Source organism: Sturnus vulgaris, chromosome 9 (assembly GCF_052056855.1).
Source record: "Sturnus vulgaris isolate bStuVul1 chromosome 9, bStuVul1.hap1, whole genome shotgun sequence".
NCBI lineage: Eukaryota > Metazoa > Chordata > Aves > Passeriformes > Sturnidae > Sturnus > Sturnus vulgaris.
In genome coordinates, this window is record NC_142251.1 from 26,204,977 (window position 1) to 26,212,161 (window position 7,185).

The following is a 7,185-nucleotide window of genomic DNA, read 5'->3' on the forward strand; positions in this document are numbered from 1 at the left end:
GCTTTTCCCAGCCTTGTGTTGATGCCTCACCACTCTAATTTAGCATGACTTTGCACAATTTCCCAAGTAAAACTGAGGTAGGGAATGAAGCCAAAGAGCCTCGGGAGTCCCAGAGGCTGATTCTTCAGGGACCTGATTGGATTTAATTAATTTGTGCAATTGACAATGCTTTGAGATCATCCTAAATAAGAATTTGGCTGTGTTCCTCCATGTGAGTGCTAAACACCAGACAATGGAATGGGTCTGGAATTCTCTTAACCAGCTATTAACAGGCAGAGGAAGGAAAGGGACAATTAATTTGCATTTTGCATTTTCTCTACTTAGGTCTTGGTTGTTCTCTCTTGTCTTCCAGGAAGGGCAATTTTCTAATGGGTTCCCTACAGCTGCCTTGACATTTTTATTTTTATATTTAGAAATAAAAGGTCAAACTTCCAACCACCAGTTGGTTTAACACCATGGAGGGCAAGGTGAATATCTTCCTAAATTAGCTCAGCACAAAGGGAGCTGCTGTTCAGCAGTTATTCCCCACTGGCAGATATTAGTATTCCTGAGGGAAATATGTACAGCATGAAGGAATGCATGTGTGGATTAAAACCATTTAATCCACCCAAACTGAAAATATAAGACTCAAACTTATAGAAAAAGTTGTAACAAACAAAATTTAATAAATTTACAAACAAAACAGTTTAAATTAAGACTTGGAAATTTATTTTTGTCTGGGAGGAAAGCAAGCTTAGTCACACTATAATTATTATTCTTGTTGCATACACCAGAGGAGTCTCCATTAAAATCAAAATTAAAGTTCTCATCAGTGGAAGAACATTGAATATGACACTTCTCAAAGGAGTTACAGCAACTCTAAAAAAGGAAGAAACTGATGTGGTGGAGAAGTGGATATAAAATTAAGAGTCTTCCAAGATTTTAAAAACTAAAAAAATATGGAAAATTAGAATGATTTCCTATGGGGACTGCAGAATGCACAACGCCGTATCCATGCTGTTTTGGAGATATTAAAGTAAATATAGTACATCTGCTCCAGAGCATCAGGATAATCTGTCACAGTGGGAAGTTCCAGGATGATTATGTACATTTAGCTTTTCTGCATATTCCAATTCTTCCCCTTCATTATCTCTCACACCAGAAAATCTGCCATTAGAAAACGAGCAAAATCAATACTTGACTCAATCCATCAATGGTACAATAAAGAATCCTAGAAATGTAGAGTAATGTCCCAGGATCACTAAGGTTGGGAAAGCCCTCCCAGACCATTGAGTCCCACCTGTGCCAAATCCCCACTTTGTCACCAGCCCAGAGCACTGAGTGCCATGTCCAGGTGTTCCTTTAACACCTCCAGGGATGGGGATTCCAACACCTCCCTGGGCAGCCCCAGATAATATTTGACAAACCTTCCCATCATGAAATTCCTCTGGTGTCCAACCTGAATTTCCTCTGGTGTAACTTGAGGCCATTTCCTCTTGTCCTTTTGAGAGAAATGGGAAGAATTCTCATTTGACTGTTTCCTATGGCCAGTTGCAGGATGACTGAATATTTGAGGGGTTTAAGATCTGTGTTTGTTCCCAAATAATTCAGCCACATGTGAGTTCATCAAACCTGAGGGAGGAAATTCCTTCTCACCTCTTCCAGTGCAGGAATCATTCACTGGCAATGCATGAGAAAAGAGTTAACACTGGGCATGTTTAGCAAATATAAAATAAAAAGCAAATGATTACCAGGTTTTATGGAAATCTGCTGTGGTTCTGTGCTGTCATGTTGTTTATGATGCTTTCATCTGACACAGATCCTATTGTCCATATGGGAATCATTAGAAAGAATTGCTGCTCCTCCATTTGGTTCAGTGGAATTATGCATTGCCCGTGCATGCAAGGAATCAGCTCATGCAGGAAAAGGAGAAGAGAAGGAGAAAGAAACATTTCCCAAGAAACATGCTCCTATCTTTTTTTGGTGCTGTGCACTAAGTGAAATAAAATAAGAAAAGAGAGGAAAAAAAGGCCCATAAAGATTTCCCTCACTTACATGGCACACTAAAATCAAGGATTTCAAAACTTCCATTATCACAGGCAGCAGCTTATTATTAATGTGTTTTTCTTTTTCAAAGCTTCTTTCCTGAAATAGAATTCCAAGCCCATGCTGCAATTGTGCAATATTGTTCACTGCAAGCACCTATTTTGTTCTGCCTCAGAGGCAATACATTTTTACATTTAATTTTGCTGTGGGTATATACAACACTTGTTTATGTCCTTAAAATGTCTTTTAAAGAGATTTATTTCAATTCTTCTCTGGCAAATCCAGCTATGAAGGTTTAATTCTCTCCCTCACTCAGCAAGGCAGCACTGATATTTCATTTTGGTGGCTCATATGTCTATGAGGTAACACTGGACATATGTAATCATATACTTGAAGATAGATGCATGAATTTGTTTCATGTTCTCAGTGGAGCTTTAATTACAGAATTTTACTCTGAGTTTTATTACCAGCTTCGCATCCCAGTTTAGCCTCAAGTGCTGCTACCAAATTTCCATTTTTGTAAATTATGTTCATGTAAATAAATGCTGTTTCTCTGAGAAAAACACCAGTAAATGACACATGAAAGGTTTTTATTTGACCTGGTGCTAGTCCTTTGGGAATGCTCATAACCTGAAATTTCACAGGGGTGTGTGGGTGTGATTGTTGTCTGTCTGTGCTCCTGTACTCCCATTTAATATGGATGGGATGGAAGCAGGAGCAGGGTTTATTCCAATGCTCTCTATGAACAACTTCAGAAGACAAGCCTGCAGTAGTTTATCAGTTTACAGCAAGAATGTTGTTTATTACAAAACTTAAAAAAATAAAAAAAAAATCAGGAGGAAAAATGCCAATGTCACTTGAGTATTTCTCAGTATTATTCTGTTTTTTTCTCCAGCCTTTCAAACCTTGGTGCATATTGCACTTCATATCTTGGCATTTTATACATGTAACAGGAGAAATTTTCCTCTCACCTTCTCAGGAAATCACTGTCCTTTCCAAAATCTCAATCATGCTTTATTCCAAATACACTATGACTGAAACCAAGTCTTCACCTTCAAGCAGAAAGCTGTGTGTTAATGGCCCTATTTATTTAAGCATAGGAAAATATTTGCTTTAATCAGCAGTCTAATTAAACCTGATGGTTTTAATCTATGTATAATCTGTGTTGTTGCTTAATAGTGAGGCAAAGAGCATGAAAAAATGAGTATAAAATATGGTCAAGCACTAATGAAAATGTCTGCTGGATATTCCTTGTCTCTCGTGGTGAATGGATAGGAAAAAGGACTTCTAGAAATTTAATGAGACTTGAAGGTGGGACATAAAAAATAGAAAACTTTTGTGCTGATTAACAGCAAAAAATGTTCTTCCTTCAGTGGGTTTCCATTTTGGACAGAGACCATCTGCTGGCAAAACTCTCAATAAAGGCAAGTTTTGCTTGGATAGTTCCATTATTGAAGATAAACCCGTGTAGCTGAAATGGCACATTTTAATTTTCCATTACTCAATTGCATCCCCAGATACTGTCAGATCCAAGTGACTGCCATTTAATAAAACAAATAAATACAATTCCAATGAAAATTGAGATAATCGTCATCGTAGCCTAAAACCTACATTTTCTTGTTTTCTTTGTCTTTTTCTAAGCAAGTACATTTCTCTAATTCTATAGATATTGCAACCTGCAAACTGGAATTACTTTTCTATCAAAACTGTTCCCCATCAGTGAATAAAATATATTTGTCTCAGAGAAGTGCAGCTTTCAACACACACCAAACCTCAAGCTGAGTTGTGCCATTAGAAACTGATTTGAAATGGTTCTCCATGAGTAATTGTTATTTTAGGAGTGTCAAGGCAACTTGTTTTCGAATTCAATTTTTTTACACTCTCCTAAATGCTTGTTACTTCATAAAACTGCTATGAAAGATTACTATTCTCCTTGTAGAAGGAAAAAATATTATTAAACATCCAATAAATACATTATGTCCAAATTGTAAATAAAATTTCTCTTTTCTTGGAGAGAAATAGGAAAGCAGGAAACATTCTGTATCTCTGTAAAATTATTCTCTGAAACCCAAGTCAAACTCAGCCCTTCACATTTCACCTGCTGGATTTCTGATATGTGTTTATGCAGTTGGGATGTTTGGCAATTTGGTTGAGCACAATAGAATTTACAGATCACATGAAATGAGTGAGGAGCAAAAAGCAGGGAACGACAGGATCATTCAGCTGCAGATGAGATTCTTTGTAAGAGAAAGTACAATAAAACATATTGAGACAATCAAGTGGCCCTTCATATGGGATTTAATGAAGTCACAGACTCTGAAAGAGAAACAGGACGAAGTGACAGAATTAAAACACAGAAAAGCAGAACTCTAACCCTACACTGAGTGAAACATTGCATGTGGAGTCATGAAGCTATCAGAGGGGAAGAATCACTATCCAACTTAATTTGTTCTGACATTCCCACCCATCTACCACTGGTTATTGGCAGAGACTAAGCCAGGTCTGTGTGTGGGTTTAGCTGAGCTGCACTTTCCAGGCAGAGTCTTGCAGGCCCAGCATGAGGCTGTTTGAGGGGTTTATTTAACACTGCCTTCATCTGCTCTGTGGGCTTGTTTGGCTTCTCTCAGTCACGGTTGCAGCAGGCTCCTCTTCAGCTGCCTTGCACAGCAGTTGGAGTTTTACTTCCCTGCCTTTCAAGCATTCTTCATGGAATTCAGGTTTTCTGGATACAAAGGAATTTCGATAATCCTGCTTATAGATTATCAGCTTTTGCAGCTGACTTTCCTTATTTGTTTTATCCTCTGATAGCCTTGGAAATTGTGAAACAAATCATGCATGGAATAGTTGAATAAGAAAGAAAAATAAATTAGAAAATGTCCATGTCCTACTTTCTGCTCATTACCCTGTTGAAAGCTAGTGGAGGTGCTTCTCAGTCAACAAATTTATAGTGACATAAATTGGTAATAATAATCCCTGATACGAAGGCTTCAATATTTGCTGATAAACATAAGAAATTAAGCAGTTTTTGTCTTTCTCCCACATGAAAAGTTCCTTTACATTCACTGACTTCCTATGGTAATGAGGTTGATAAAACAGGAAAAAAGATTCCTTTGGGAAGAGAGAGCCGTTTTTAAGTTTTCCTATAGCCAGGTGTTCTATTAACTCTGGGAAGGCAATAATATGTGAATACACATAAGATCTTATAACATCTCACTGCCCCAGGTTCACTGAAGTCCAGTGGAAAACACTGAAGTCTTTGCTTTCATCTTTCTGGATTTTTCCAAACTCAAACCTGGGCTTTGACATTAACATGGGCCAAACCTCATAATCTAAGCTCAGAAAGAGCTGAGTAGGGGATTTGTCCTTTCAGGGGTTGGATCCATGGAATCACAGGTCAAACCCCTGGGTCCTTCATTATCTCAGCTCCACTGTTAGCCTGGCCAAACTCCCCCTGGCTTTAGATAACACTGGAATTAATATTAATACTTCAAATTTGAATGGGAATGGATGAAACTGAAAAGCCATTGGAATATCATAATTCAGCACAGGACACGTGCATCTGCTGATTGAAGCCTTTTCTCCTGGTATTTGATTTTTTCATTGGCACCCAGCCCATAGAACAGCTGATAAACACATTCCTGAATTATTTCTGTTGATACAGGAAATTAGATTCTTACCTTTAAAGGGCTTAAACTGAGCTTTTCCCAAGGAGCTTGCAGTGGGTCACATCTTCATTAACCTTTTGCCTAATAAGAGACTTCATAAACAAAGCGACATCCCAAAAATCTGTGGATTATAATAATTAACAACAAAAGTCCACATTATCCTTTAGACACAAGGCTGAGACAATTCCTCCCACAGAAAAGGATCTTGGCAGCATAATATAAACTTCTTATTTAAGAGTTCCACAACTGTGTCCATTTCCTTCCTGATTTAGTCAGCTTTGAGTACAACAGGCTCAGTTTATGGTGTTTAATTGGAGCTGGATGCTTGGAGATAAAAAACCATATTGTTTACTTTCTAATTCCACATTGCATTCAAATCCACAGTAAAGTGAAAATTTTGATGTGAGAAGATTTTAAAAATATCTTTGAGATTTTTAATTCCTTTCAGACAGCTTTGAAGAAGAAAACTTGGGAAAACAAGGTCTTTCTGGAGCATTGCAACATCATCTTACATAATGATTCAAATTGTGGTAGCTACACCTTTTTGTAGATGAGAAGAACATGTCATGCATAAAAATAGACACTTGGGGAGGACTTAAACAGTGCTCTGGCAAATAAGCTCAGAATCCTATTTTTCAGCTAGGATATATTAAAAGTTATTACCCTCAATTAAATAAGCAAGTAGAATTTATTGCTGTAATTGTCCTTGAAAAGGAGTGTCCTGATGTAGGATATTAAAAAGTGTAAAAGCACTGGTATTAAAATCAAGTATTCCTTGGAGCTGATGATCCTTGAGGGTTCCCTTCCAGCTCAGGATATTCTGTGATCTACCACAGTTCTCTCTGAAAGGGAGAAATGGCTCTGTTAGGGACACAAAGATGGCAATTTCACTGAGAATTAAGACTTTATTTTCAAAAGATAATAGTCTTCCTGAAATTTGAGCTTAGTATTTGTCAATGCAATTTTAGCTTGAGGTTTGGAAGAGGAAATCTGGTGCCATTTGGGGACAAATACCACCAAAATAGAGGAGTTGCGTAGGTAAGTGAAGGAAAATATAACCATGGGAACTGCTGATTTTGTTCTCTCCAAGAGTCTTGTGGGGTTTTTTTAAGCCAGGAATCAATGAACTTTTTAAAGGTGGATTTCTTTTGGTTTTTGATGGGAGTTTAGAAGGACATGAGGCCAGATGAAGAGTGGGGAGAGCACTGGCAAACAACCCACATGCCCAAGTCATGAGGACACAAACCCCACATCCATCAGCTTAGAAATTCCTTCCTTCCCGAGCCTATTAATGACCTGAGCTAGCAAGAGACACAGAATCCTATTTATAGCAGTGCTGCACCCCCAGTTCTTCCTTTAGAGCACTAATGAGGCATTTTGGTGCTGCTGAAGGGAAGACATTTTAATTCTTCATGTTAAGCCCATAGCTGGGCTCTGGAGCTGCAGATCCAAGCATCTGCTGAATCGTTTGCTAGCAGTCAGCTGGCAGAAACTC

At 38.0% G+C, this 7,185-nt stretch overlaps 1 long non-coding RNA gene across 2 annotated transcripts; it reads right to left on the reverse strand.

Moving 5' to 3' along the window:
* Positions 1–685: 685 nt before the first annotated feature.
* On the reverse strand, positions 686–6,190 carry LOC148222866 (uncharacterized). 2 transcript variants are annotated; one of them, XR_015805269.1, is made up of 3 exons: positions 5,703–6,190; positions 2,997–3,077; positions 686–2,124 (listed from the first exon to the last, which is right to left on the reverse strand). It is a non-coding gene; the product is annotated as an uncharacterized LOC148222866 (long non-coding RNA). The 2 variants fall into 2 exon arrangements; XR_015805268.1 differs by having other exon boundaries at positions 686–3,077.
* Positions 6,191–7,185: the final 995 nt, after the last annotated feature.